This window comes from Mauremys reevesii, linkage group 7 (assembly GCF_016161935.1).
Source record: "Mauremys reevesii isolate NIE-2019 linkage group 7, ASM1616193v1, whole genome shotgun sequence".
NCBI lineage: Eukaryota > Metazoa > Chordata > Testudines > Geoemydidae > Mauremys > Mauremys reevesii.
This window is the reverse complement of record NC_052629.1, coordinates 82,505,224-82,519,800: the sequence shown is the minus strand read 5'-3', so window position 1 is coordinate 82,519,800 and position 14,577 is coordinate 82,505,224. Positions and strand designations below refer to the sequence as shown.

Genomic DNA, 14,577 nt, shown 5'->3' with positions numbered 1-14,577 from the left:
GACCAGGTGCCTCTGCCTATCTCTGGGCTGCCCCTCTGCAGCCCCAGTACCTTTTGTGGGCCCTTAACTTGGTCTGCAGCGTGGGGCTTTGTTAGGCTGAAGCTTCCCAGCAACCTCTGCCTTCTCCAGCACTGCTACACTCTAGATATCCTTCCCAGGCAGCCAGGCCCTTCTCTCTCTGAAGCTAGAGAGAATCTTCTTCAGCCTCTGGCCCTCAGCCCTCTTATAGGGCCAGCTGTGGTCTGATTGGGGTGTGGCCCCACCTGTGGCTGCTTCCCCCAAATCAGCCTCTCTTTTCCCCTCTGCAGCCCTCTCCAGGGCTGTTTTAACCCCTCTGGGCAGGAGCGAGGTGAGCACCCTGCTACAACCATAAAGACAAGGGAACCAAGCTATAGCAAGGGGGATGTTGTGGCAGAGCTCTATGGGAACTCAGGACTGGAAGATCAAGGAATGCTGCAGGTCAGAATTGAGGTGTGTTAGCAAAGCTGTGTGGGGGAAAAACACAGACAACCAATGTTCACTCTACCAGGTTTAAATCTCATGCTGTTTTGCCTCAGGTTTACAAAACACACACTGTATTCTATATGAACCACGTGCTTTCCATCCATTCCATGTGCACCATCATCTTGATGGAGTTAGATGATGCAGACAGACAGTCTGAGATCTGGGTTAAATAAGTTCTTGGCATCACAGCGTGTTCTAGAAATTCTCACAGGGCAGAACATCTGGAGCATATTATTCATTAAGAACGAAAGATGCTGTTATGGTTGTGGAGGCATCAAGCATGCTTCTTACAAGGATCTGACACAAATTTGAGTGACAATTAATGACATGGCAGAATTTCTTAGAGAACACGATTACTGGCTAGTGTTAAATAAAACTGGTGTAGGCTCAGTTTACTGCATGTTTCCAAAGATGTATTCATTTACATCAGCAGCAGACATGAAAGGGGACTTTTAAGCAGCACACAGTAATCTGGATGCTCAGAAGTTGGGATACAGTAGCGAGGTGTCAAACTGCATGTGTGACATGGAACTGACTGGATTATTTCTAACAAGCGGTGCTTCTAGGAATGTTCTAAGTCATCTCATTTCAATGACCTCTGGTAATGCCAGTTAGCTCTGATACTACTTACAGAAGTACTGGCTCAGGCTATGCTCAAGTACCTGTATTACTGCAACAGGCATATATGAGACAGATAGATATTCCAATTCTCAAACTGTATTTTTGGACCACAGCTGATCAATGGAGCTCTTGTGCATGGCCCATGGAAATGCAAAAATAGTTAGTTTTCAGGGAATGATGCTTTCTGCTAATTGCATCCCAATCCAGGGACCAGCTCCTTTTTAGATTCACTGAGCAAACACACTATAACTTGTAACAAACAAGCACTACTCTACAGTCTGAGCGGTTGCTGTATATCTTTCTTTGTCGAGTGTTTCCTTAGTGTAAAAACTCACCCAGGACAAAAAACGCCAAATGGATTCCAAATTGGCACAATAGCAAACATACCTAGAGGACAGAATTAAACTACAACGTGAGCTGGAGAGACTGGGTAGTGTGGGATGCAAGTAATGTGGGTGGGGGGGAAGAGAATATCACTGGAAATTCCTACACCCAAGGAGACACATTGCTTACTGCTATGTATGTAACCAATAAATAACCCATCACACTAAAGTGGAGGTGATGTTTATCTTTGTCTCTTTAATGTAGCTCTACTATTTTATTGTGCAGCTAAGAAGTATTGCTTTCCCTGGAAAGACGTAGAATCTAGATTGGAAGGGAAAGGAGGGAAACCATGGTGGACTTTACCTAACACAAAGCTAGGAAGTGCTTAAGTATTTCACTGGATTGAGCCCAGTACGTTGCAGGATCAAGCCTCAAATCAGATTTTCCCAGACAACAACAAAAACAAAACAAAAACCTTCCTCCCCCCCCAGTCAGTGCACATTTGTTCATATCATGGCCTTTCAACTCCTAAATGCAAATATATTTAAGCCATTACAAAGCTACCTCTTTGTTTTGCTTTTCATCCTGGAGATTAATTCAGATATTCTGTTGTTACCTACTCTAGTACGAGGACACAAAAGAATCCTCTAACATGAGGTAACTCATGTCTAAGAGCACACTCATTTGATTGTCTTCACAAAAGAACTATTTGAGGTACAGCTGTAACAAAACAAAGGAACGTTAATTTGCAGACCACGTTGGGCAAGGAATGGTTCCATTTATGCATGCTCAGGTCAATTATTACATTCCACTTAAATCCAAAACTAATTATACTTAGAAAAAAATTAAACTGCTAACACTTATTTGGGACATGCTACATTTAAAAAAGTTTTTTTCCTATACAACTTCAAAAGTTGATATAGTTTGAAAAAGGTTTCTGCTCACTGGGATTAAGCATTGTCTATGGAAGTGATGCATTATATGGGCCAGATCTCCAGCTGGTATACATCTGTCAGATAGACAGACTGCAGGGCATCATGGGGGATTTATTCCAGCTGGGGATCCTTGCCTAAAAAGGGAAGAATGAGGGCATGAGCCAACAGAACAACTCCTACCATGAAACAGTGCGGCAGCCCAAGATAATACAGAGATAAATGTTGGCCCAACCCGGAGAGTTTCATTTCCATTTTCCTGATGGTAAATTGTTATTTTACTGGGAAAAACAAAACACAAACCCCCAACATTTTCCAAAAGAAAATTTTGTGGAAACCACACTTCCTTTTTTTGGGAGAAAGGGGGGAACCCACACACTGATGGAAAATTTCTCACCCACTTTTAATCAATTTTCTCCTGCATCTGAGCAGCCTGATTCTGTGCTGGCTGGCTCTGTCGGAAGTTAGAGCCACCACTAGAATTACCTAGGAGATGGATTGGCCATGCCCTTGCCATTCCCAGTTGTGCCTTCCCTCTCCTGTCATGCCGCTGGTGTCAAGGGAATTCTGCATTGAGTAGTGTAGAGTGGCCAGCAAGAGAAGGAGAAGCTGGCTCCATGTGCAGGTGTTTAAACCTGAGATTGAGTTGACTGGTACCCACACACATAGCCAAGCACACAATGACAGACAAATGCACACATATTCTCTGGCTAGTTTTTCAAGGTTTTGCTAATTATATGTTGCCTTCTACAGGCAGAAGTTTAGAAATGAAGGGAATATTTCCAAACTGTTACATAGGCTGTGATGAAGTGGGGGATTATCGTATTTTTCCATTGTTTTGCATGCAGAGGGGGTGGGACTCAGTTTCCCTGGGTGTTACTGGTTTAACGAGGTGATGGGAGAGGGAGTGTGTTGTTACAGAGGAGCAGCGAGGGAACGTGGGACCCCAGCCAATGGCCTGGAGAATGGATACCCCAGTGACTGGTGACTCAGAGGCCCAGCTCAGGAGACACAGCTGGTTCTGGTCGTGGGAGGACAATGGGCTGTAAAGAGAGGACCCCAGTGACCTAACCAGCCAGTTCCAGCCAGAGGACAGAAGAGAAGAGGCCCAGGCGACCCTGTTTACCTGGAGAGAAGACAATGGACAGAGGCGGGGTATGGGGGAGATGATAAATGCCCAGCTGGGAAGCAGGGGCGCTCGGGACTGGAGAGGGAGCAGGCAGAGCCCACCTAGATGTAAGGGGAGACTTGGATGTGCTGTGCTGAGGGAGGCCAGGCCCGAGGGCCCCCAAGAGTTTTTTATGCTGTGTTCAAACACTCAATAAACCCGCCTGTTTTATGCTGGCTGAGTATCACTCCAGTCTAGAGAACAGAGTTGCATTATTCCCTTTGGGGAGTGGAGGCCCTGGGGGTCCAGAGCGAGTGGACTCCCTGAGGGGGCCCACGGCAAGAGACAGGCGTGCTAAGGCTCAGAGGGGTGCAGTTCCAGGAGGTGGAGGGGCTTAACCCCTGAGAGAGAGAGGACCACCGAGAAGGGCTGCCACACTGAAGGGGGTTCCCCCACACGGGGCCAAGAGTGGGCATGATCGGTGAGTCCATGGCCCAGGTGTTTGTCACCTAGCTCCTGCTGACTTTAGTTGATGTGCTCCTTTGAACAGTGGCAGTTCAAAGTGATGCACATGGGGAAACACTGGGGCATTTTTTGCTCTACCTATGGAGGTAGGTGAGTCATCAACCAACTGGCTAATAGGACTCAGAGCTAAAAACTGCAGTAATATTTTGAGAGTCTTCTCTGTTCTCATCGAGATGCTTCAACTTACTACAGTGGCAGAAAGTAGCTGGTTTTTTTTGGTTGATTTACAAACCCTCTTTTTAAGGAGCCTGGGTGTAAACAGGAATTAGAGATGAGATTGCTTTAAAAACAAACAAACAAACAAAAAAACCCAACAACAACCCACCACCAAAACCAGAGACCTCCAAGGAAGTTTCGGGATGGGGTGCGGGGGAGTTGACAGAGAAAGATACAGCACTAAGGCATATATATCCTCATCTTCCTGAGCCCAACAGGGTCTGCAAATGGCGGTTTGTGTTTAAAAAGCAATTGCATGTAGCCAAAGAAAAAAGGTACTTGATTAAGACGACCAATTAAGGTTTGGTGTGGGGTGCACTTTAAGTAGACAGCTTTAGAGCTGTAGACTATAAAGACATTTTCCTGAGGAAGAATTATTTGTTACTTTGCTGATATGGCAGAAGTTCTGTGAACTCTCACACTGTTCTGCATCGATGGCTGCACAGAGTTCTGCTGTGTTCCAATCTCCTTGCAATAATCCCTTGTTTTTTCCTTCTTGTCTTCCCATCCATGACTAGTTGGAGGCCAAAGTCCATGTAAAATGAAACTAGAAATAGTAGACATTTCTATTTTGACAAGAGCAAACAGAAAACAACAGGCTTTAATTCTAGTTTGCATCTTTCTTTAAGAAGTCAAATTAAAAACATAAGTAAACATTCAGATCCATGCAAAAAGCAAGAAATCCTTCTTTTCTCAGAAAAAGTTACAGCTCACAATTGTGACTGGCTGTCCCAGGAGGAGAACCCACAGACCTCTTTGGCTCCCCCATCACAATTCTTTTTCATGTTGGCATACTGGCTTCCCCATGAATGTCTGTACAAATAGAGCAAGCCTAGTTCAAAAGGCTGGATCCTACAGCTCCTGAAGTTTGGGAAAATTCAAGTTCTGATCTGAACTTTGCAGCTTTAATTGTGAGGAATTCATACAGCCTGCATGCCACTTTTCCCACTTAAAAAGCAGACCTCATGCTAATTAGCAGGGAATATCAGACCCTGCCTCTACCTCTTTTTTTTCTTTATTCCCTGTAAACCCATGGGGCAAGATTTACCAAAGTGAGTCCCCAAAAGTTAAACATTCTGAATCTGTATTTCAGTACCTAAATAAGTCAAGCTTAATTTCAAGAGCCCTGAGCGCACACCACCTCCTATCAACTGAATATGGAACCTCCAGCCCTCTCAATAACATACAGTGAAACTGTGCCAGCTTTGCTTGCCAGTGTGCATGAGTTTCAGTGACTATCTAGGCTTCATACCTCTGGAGTTTCAGGTTTAACTGAACTCAATATGCCAAAGGTAGGGGAGGGAGGGAAATCATTATGGACCCACCAAGGCCCTTTAAGTGCCAACAACTGCCTAGGAGATGGTTTGAGACTGGAGAGGAGGACAGAAGCCACCTTGGAAAGCCTCTTGGAGGGTAGAAGGTAAAAGAAGAGGGAAAGATGAGAGAGGTCATGAACCAGGTCACATTTTTTAGGGCTCCTCTTTCTTGGGCCTTACTAGCCACAATATGGCCCATAGATTACAGATTAGGCAGTGCTAGGGTCTTGCTAATAAAAGGGATGTAGGGCTCAAGCAATTTTTTTTTACATTCATAACCAGGCCTTACCAAATTAATGGTCCATTTTGGTCAATGTCATGGTTATAGGATTTTTAAAATTGTAAATTTCATGCTTTCAGCTATGAAATCTGGAATTTCATGGTGTTGTAACTGTAGGAATCCTGACCCCAAAAAGGAGTTTAGGGAGGGGAGTGGGGAATCACAAGGTTATGGGGTGTGTGCGCGCAGTACTGCTACCCTTACTTCTGGGCTGTTGCAGGCAGGGTGGTGTCTTCAAAGCTGGGCAGCTGGAGAGTGGCTGTTGCTGGCTGGGAGAAGTAAAGGTGGCAATACCATTACCCCCCTACAATAACCTTGTGACCCCTCTGCAACTTCCTTTTTGTCAGGACCCCCAATTTGAGAAACATTGGTCTCCCCCTGTGAAGTCTGCATAGTACAGGGTAAAAGCACACAAGAGGCCAGATTTCATGGTCTGTAATGCATTTTTCATGGCCATGAATTGGGTAGGGCCCTATTCATAACGGACGCAGCAAACCCAGAGGTGCCGAGGCTATGAACTTCCAAGCCTAGAGGTGCCAGGTCTTAGCTCGGGCACAAAATTAAGCCCTGTGCCCTAGTAGCTCTTGGTTACCCAAGTAACCCAGATGGTTCACTTGCAGTCTGAGCCTGTATGGTGCTGAACACTCTAGCCACAATCCAGCAAGTGCTTAAGCACCAGTTTAAAATTTAAGCCCATGAAGATTCCTACTTAAGTAGAAGTTGAGCACATGCTTGTGGGTGTTGCTGAATCAATGCCCAAGGACTCAGCACCTTGCTGGATTGAACCCTTGCACTATGAATCTGACCCAGCAGACAACCCTTAACTCTGAATTCTAGTAGACTATTCCCATGCTTAGAGCTTTGGCCCACTAGAGAATGGAAGTGGAAAGGTAAAACTGGCTGTGCCCCCCCCATGCAACTTCTAGTAAGTTTACTTTATTTAAAATATGCATGTATATAAAAGTTCATTTAAATTCTGTGACTTTGCACCTTTGCAATCTTGATAACAAGACTACTCAAGCGGCATTTGAAATATTTTATTTGTACTTGTGTATTTACAGTGCTTGCACATGCTCAAATGCACATGGCACATCAACATACTGGAGAGAGGAAGAAAGGGCACAGATGGAGAAAAAGAGGGCACAAGGAAGGAGAGAGAAAAGGAGGAGGATGTCATAGGTCTCACCCCCACTTAGAGCTGTTGGGTTCCAATATGGGGACCTGCATGAATTTATCTCTAAACTAAAATTCTAGTTTAGATCTAGTAAAAGCTGCCACCACCCAATCAGGTACATGGATTGGGACACAGTCCTTCCCCAAAATTCTTGGGGATCCCAAGAGCCCCAAATCCATGGAGTTCTTACACCCAGGAGAAATAAACCGTTCCCCCTGCTTCCTCCCCCCTCCCTTTTCCTTGGAGAGATACCAGGATTTAACTACAGAGGGATGCCTCCCCCTCCCCCTTCCCTGAGAATCCACCCAAGGAAGGATCAACCAAGTCCTTAATAGAAAAGAATTTATTAAAGAATAAAAAGAAAGTCACTGTCTCTGTAACCAAGATGGAACAATATACAGGGTCTAAACTTATCAATTTCTGGAGAGAATTCCCCCTCCTTTCTTTCTCAGTAAAAGCAATAACAGTACAGACTTAAAGAAATTCTATAGCAAAACACAGAATTGCAAATACAGAAATAAAAGTATAAGAATATTAGTTCCTTGCTAATACTCACTAGCTTGAATAGAAGAATTTATTGCAGAAACCTGGGAGGACTTGATTAAGATGTCTGGACTCTCTTAATTCCCAAGAGAGACTCTCTAAAAACAAAGAACAGAAAAAAAAAACTTCCCTCCACAGGGATTTGAAAATATCTTGTCCCTCATTGGTCCTCTGGTCAGGTGTCCACAGGTACTGCTTGTTAACCCTTTACAGGTAGACAAAAACCTTAACCCTTAACTAACTGTTTATGACAGAGGAGAATCAGAGAAAGCAGCATATGCTTAAAGCAAGGGAAAGAATGGGAGAAAAGGACTGAGGAAGCCAGAGAAAGATGAGACAAGAAGATGGTTGTGGCAGACATGGGTGGGTGGGGGCTGGAGACGAGCAGACAGACATGATTCCCAGTAACAGCTGTGAAGTGAAAGTTTACAAAGAACTGGTTCTTTCCCACATTCCCACTTTACAGGACTTGAACTCAGTAAAAGAGAAAACCACATGCCTACTCCATCTGGGACTTTCCAAAAAGCCAGAGGAAAAGTGCTAAGATGTGTGGTTCTAGAGATCAGGAACAGTGGGCCTGGGTCATCAGCTGCTTAGGCAAAGAGCAACTCCCAGCTGAGACACAGCCTGCACAGTTCTTATTGGCTCAGCTCGAGCAGCTCCAAGGTTAGAGCTTCTATGGACTGCAGAGTGTCAAGAACACACAGAGCAAATTCAAATGCTGGGTGTGGGCTTCACCAATTGGACAAGTTCTTGCTAGTGCCTGGGCACAGGTGACAGCCAAACTGTCTTCATCTAAGGAGTTATGGTCTAGTCTGCATGGTTCAGGTTCACCATGGTATCTGAAAAGCTTCTAAAGGTAAATTAAATAACACGAACATATGTTGCACATAGTTCCTTCCCTATTCCTGTCCATGTGTGCAGGGCCAGATTAACTCTTCTGTGGGCCCAGGGCTATTAGATTTTGTGGAGTCCCTGCATGTTTTTAGGGAGAGAGTGGGCTCAGGGCTGGGCCAGGGGATTGGGGTGCAGGAAGCAGTGCAGCTCCAGCTGGGGGGGGCAGGGATGGGACAGGGTTGGGGTGCAGGCTCTGGGTGCAAGTTTGGGTGCGGATGGGACTCAGGGCTGGGGTGCAAGTGTGGGGTCTGGGAGGGAGTTTGGGTGCAGGAGGAGGCTCCAAGCTGGGGGGTGGGGTTCAGGCTCTGGCCCTGAGGCACTTACTGCGGGTGGCTCTTGGTCACTGGCAGAGTGGGGCGTAGGCAAGATCCCTGCCTACCCTAGCTCCGCACTGCTCTGCTCCCCGAGTTGGCTAGCATGTCCAGCCTCTAGGTGGAGGGGCCAGGCTGCTCTGCACAGTGCATGTTGCCCATGCTCACAGGCGCTGCCCCTGCAGCTCCCATTGGCCACCGTTCCCAGCCAATGGGAACTGTAGAGATGGTGCTAGGGGCAGGGACAGCATGGAGAGATTCCCTGAACGCCCCTCCCTAGGGGCCACAGGGGCATGCCAGCGATCCAGAGCTCACTGCTCCAGCCCTGCATGGCGGCGGGGTGGGGGCGGGGGGAGAAAAAGAGAAACACACTGAGGCTTGGGGACTGGTGTCCAGCCCACGGCAATAAAAATAAAAGAAGCAGTGGGCTGCATCTGGCCTGTGGGCCCCCTTAGACTGAGGCTACAGCCCCTAAAGCCCATGTGTTAATCTGGCCATGCATGTATGGATGTTTGGATCGGTTTTTAAAATTATTTAAAGTTGAGGGGCTCTCTGCTGTTATTTGTGAAGATAAGGGCAAATAAATGCAAAAAGATAACCTTGGAGCTAGTTCTTAATTCCCGAGAAATTGGAGTTCCACAGTCTTGGACAAACAGTTAAGAGAGAAGTGGCAGATTCATATCTGCCTAGGCAAAGCGTACTTGATTTCCTGTCCATCAGCTTATCTCAGTAGCTATCCAATCACCCTCAGCCATCCTTCTCATACATCTGATTCTCCATCGAAAGTCATATTTAGTGCTGTTAAGAGGAGAGCAATGCAAATTCAAATCAACAACTGTACAAGTGTGAAACATTGGGGGTAGAGGATTCTACAGGGAATGTGGCACTAAAAGGCCAGCCTTGTTCTTCCCTTCAGTAATTGTTTGTTCTGACTTGATCTCCCTCAAAAGGGGCCTGATGTAGTGGGGCATGACCAAGTTTAGGAAGCAAAGTACTGCTGAGAAGCGTAACTAATGGTCTTTTAAGTATCGGGGGTAGCCCCCCGTGTTACTCTGTATCCACAAAAACAACAAGGAGTCCGGTGGCACCTTAAAGACTAAACAGATTTATTTGGGCATAAGCTTTCAGGGGTAAGTGAAGAAGTGAGGTTTTTTACCCCTGAAAGCTTATGCCCAAATAAATCTGTTTAGTCTTTAAGGTGCCACCGGACTCCTTGTTGTTTTAATAGTCTTTTATGCACCCAAGACCTCCCTCACCACGCTTTCCCCCTCCCCGCCCTAAACATCCCACCATATACCCCTAGGAAACATAAGCCTGTGAAAAGTGTAGCTACTTTACCAGTACCCTAGGACTCTCACATAGGTCAAAGTGCAGAAGTGCTGGAAACTCTTGCAGAATGTTTCCTTTCCCCGTATATTATGGAGTCCAGTTTGCCTGTCTGCACCTGGAGGATGGGAGATTATTGCCTTTCGTCCATGCATCTGAAGAAGTGGTTTTTTACCCACGAAATCTTATGCCCAAATAAATCCGTTAGTCTTTAAGGCTTATTGCCTTTCGTCCATGATTCCACTCCATCCCCAGCTTATTGCATTGATTCCCTTTTAAGCAATACGGTGTAGAGACTCCAAAATTGTTCGCCCAACTACCAAACCAACGCAGGGGCCTTGCTCCTTTTCATTTAATGGGTCTGCAATGTCCAGGCTTGATTCTGCCCCCAAGTATTCATGTTTTTCTTAACTGAGCCAAACTAGTTAAACCCAACCCTAATACCACGAGATTCATCAAAACACTTAAGCACGTGTTTAACTTTAAGCAGGTGAATAATCTCATTGAGGTCAATGGGACTACTGTAATATAAACCCCAACCAAGACTGAAGCCTCATTGTGCTGGGGATCACACAAAAACACAGTGAGAGGTAGTCCCTGGGGAGTTTACAGTTTAAGATGACAAGGTAAGAGAGGAAATCAATGAGTAAAGTGACTTGCCAAAGGTCACACAGCAAGTCAGTACCTGAGCCGGGAATAGAAGCCAGTTCTTTTGATTCTCAGCCCACTGCCCCATCCATGCTGCCGCCTTAAAATTAAGCACAGGCTTCAGTGCTCTGCTGAATCAGGATCTAATGGTTACGATTTAATAAAAAAAAGTGACACTGAGTGTGTCACAGCATAACACACCACAACATTCCTCACCACAAGAGAGACTAAAATCTGCCTTAAGAGAAATTAAAACCAAGTCAGGAAAAGATACTAGCTGCAGCAGAGAGAGCTACTGCATGGAAAATACTATCTGCTATTCTGCTACTGCTTATGCTTCCCAGGGAGGTGGAATAATCGTTATGGCACAAGCTTTGCCTCTGTGTTTTAGCTCTGCAGGGAAGCTCCTTAATCTGAGAGGAAGCTGGAGGACTCCAAACAAGAAAAAGAAAAGGAAAGGAGTGCATTGTTTTATGAAATGCACTGGAATACCAGCATGTAAATGTATTCAACAGATGGGAACAGGAGTGTCAAATTCTGGTGCTATTTTCTTTGAACCAGTCTGCCTGTCTCATTCCACTGGCAGAGAAACAGGCAGGATGTGATTTTTCTAGAGCATCCCAATTCCCCTTGGAAGTCTACAGTAATTGGGGGGTCCAGGATCCTTTGGAATTTAAAAAATATCCCTGCCCCATTGTCTAGTGAGGGAAGAAGTCATTCAGCTGCATGTTCCTTCCCACATGATCAAGCTTAGGATGTCTCAGGGCTCAAAGAGAAATGGAAACACAACATGTCTGACAATATCCCTTGGGACACCAGAGCACACCTTCCAACTGCATTTCAAACAGCTGTGGAAACTCTTGGTGGTGAATCCTGGCCCCTCTGAAGTCAGTGGTAAGTCTCCCATTGACTTCAATGGGCCCAGGCTTTCACAGGACAAGTAGCTACTTTTAAGAAGATAATAACAGGCTCTGAATGCAAATGCTGTGGCTTCAGCAGTTTATACATTGGTCGATGTCTTAAAACACCAGTGACCTTATTCCAGCTCCTCTGATTTACTAGGAACCCTACTAAAGGCTGAGTTAGGGAACACTATCTTTTCTCTCCCCACCCCCCAATTATACCATAGCATCCCAAAGAAGCTGTGCAGCCATGTTGTTCTTGGCTTGCTGGGCCTTGCAAAATTTCTCAAAGACTGGGATTTACAAAGGAGTCTGAAGGAGTAAAGCGTCCAACTCCCACTGAAATTCAATAGGACTTGGGTGCCTAACTCCCCTAGGATGCTTTGAAAAATCCCAGTCTGGGCACTTGAGCCTGCTCTTCTCATTCCAGGAGTCTAGGATTTCCCCAAATTAAATGTTTCTTTCATAATGAAGTTAAACTGAGGGGGAGAAGGGGAATTCATACTGGCAAAGAACACTCCCTTGCCCAGCACAAAGACTCCCATGCCAGTTCCGCCTCCCCAGAAGCCCAATGCAGGGAGCATTCCTGGGCAGAACAAAGACAAGCAAGAGGAATGGTTGGGGCAGACCTTGGTTATCCACTGCAAGCTCCACAGGAGCTATGGCAATGTGACACAAGTTATTGCTGTCAATAGCTTGCAACTTCACCCCCAGCAGCAGCAGAGAGGGAGAGCAAGCAGCATCTCCTCAGTCACTACTCTGGTGCATGGATGACTCTGGATCTGGGACTGTCTCATTTATTCTTGCTTGGCTAAGATGCAACTAGAGATCACAACCACATTCCTCTCACCCCAGCAAACAACCCTCTCCCAAATCCAATCACTTTAAGGAGGGATATCTACTACATACGATTGGGTGATGGACCCGTTAGCTCAGTTTTCCCACTTAGCGCACATGTAACCCCTGGTCCTATTTCTTATAGCATGGCGTGCATGTCTCTGCACCAATCCAGTCTGCTCAGGGCTGCCTGTTGGTTAACTGCTCTAAAGAGGGGGTTCACAGGGTTTGCTTGAGAGAGCCCCTCCATTCAGAAGTTGGTGAAGTTGGGTTGAAGATACCAAACCAAACATCCATGGAGCTCACCAGAAGTAAGCTGACTAGACTGAACAGCATAGGGTATGGACTTAGGGGGGAAAAAAGGCGAATACAATAAATAAATCTATTTGGCTGAGTTCAGGGGAAATGCAAGGCCCCTCTGCAGGAGAAGGGGAGACATGCAGGCCAATAACCACTCCAAACCAGTCATATGAAGATGTAAGTTCATAAAGTCCCAGCAGTCTAAGGTGCAATAAGGCCCCCAGACATACACCTATATCCCAAGAAATACTGCGGATGCTCAAACTGATGCTTCTAACAATGGCAGCCACAACAACTGTTCAACCCACCGGGCGTGAGGAGTGCCCAGCACCTGTGAACAACAAGCCATCCATGTAGGTTATGGAATACAACTTATTGTTCTTTATTTGCATCACAGTAGCGCTCAGAGGCTCCAACAGAGAGCCAGGACCCATTTTGCTTGGTGCTATACAGATACATGGTAAGAGAGCCTCTGCCCCAAGGAGCTCACCATCTCAAACAAGCTAGAGGACACACAGAGACAGAAGACGTGATTACCCACACTAAGTTTTAGACACACATTTTAAAACATTGGCCTCTTTCCCTGAAAAGTTCCCAGTGGCTCTGGTGCACAACACAGGGTATGTCTACACCGTAATTAGACACCCACAGCTGGCCCATGCCAGCTGACGTGGGCTTGGGGTTAAGGGGCTGTTTAATTGGGGTGTAGACATTCTGGTTTGGGCTGCAGCGCAGGATCTAGGGCCCTCTAAAGTGTGAGGGTCGCAGAACATGAGTTGCAGCCCAGGTCCAAAGATCTATACTGAAATTAAACAGCCCTTTAACTTGAACCCCATGAGCCAGAGTCAGCTGGCCTGGGCCAGCCACGGGTGTCAAATTGCAATGTAGACTTACCCAGAGTGACAGCCATGAAGTTCCTAGATAGCCCCAGATGTGGTGCAGGTGTAATCACAAACAGATGTGTCACAGGATGCACCACTCACCACTGATCTGGCACCTCCTCCTGGTCACTCTAGGGATTAGCTCTCAAAGCCAACACCCCAACCACAGTTTGCACACTGTCACTCTGATCTGCAGCTCCACTGCCTCTGGCCAGGTCACTCACTTTCCAGGGTACAGTCCATCAGCAGTCTTCCCATTTGCTGCCTGAGCTCTGTGCAATGCCCTCAGTGGCTCATAGGGGAACATGAGCCAACCCTCTGCTCCACAGTTCTGGGCTTCCTCTCTCTGCGCTCCCTGCTCCTTCACTGGACTGCTTCCTACAACTCTGAGTCCCCTTCTCTCTCTGGGTGTGCCAGCTCTAAGAAAGAACCAACCTTCCTCTTCCCAGGAAGTAACTATCCTTTCTCCGCAGTCCTCCAGGTCTGGAGCCAGCTTCCTGGCTTTATGGGCCCCACCTGTTCCTGCACAGGTGAGCCTGTTCCTAATTAGGTGCCTGCCACCAGCCAAAAATTCCTCTGGTTGAAGCCTAAATTAACTGATTGGGCCAGGTTGGCCCAATTCCCCTTGTGCAAGGTTAGTGTGGGGATCTCACCCCATCACAAGGTGTTATTTCAGAACAGGGGTACAAAGCAGCGGCACCATGTTTCATATCTTGACCTACACCTCCTCTCTTTATGTGATGGTCACCATTTCAGCAAGCACCAAGGTATGAACAGGGCACCGTAGCCATGATATAACACACACATTGGTTGTGTATTGGACAAAGAGGGGGATGGATAACACACACTGGCCCTTGGTTTACCTTTGCATATTTCTAGTGGATGCTTACTTTATAAGCACAGCCTCCTTATGCAGTAGGGCTGAGAGTCAC

General features: G+C 46.3%; 1 long non-coding RNA gene across 1 annotated transcript; it reads right to left on the bottom strand.

Annotated features, from left to right (window-relative positions):
- Nucleotides 1-699: 699 nt before the first annotated feature.
- LOC120408959 lies at nt 700-14,100 on the bottom strand. Its single transcript, XR_005601021.1, has 3 exons — nt 13,748-14,100; nt 4,651-4,796; nt 700-801 (listed from the first exon to the last, which is right to left on the bottom strand). It is a non-coding gene; the product is annotated as an uncharacterized LOC120408959 (long non-coding RNA).
- Between the last annotated feature and the right edge of the window lie 477 nt (nt 14,101-14,577).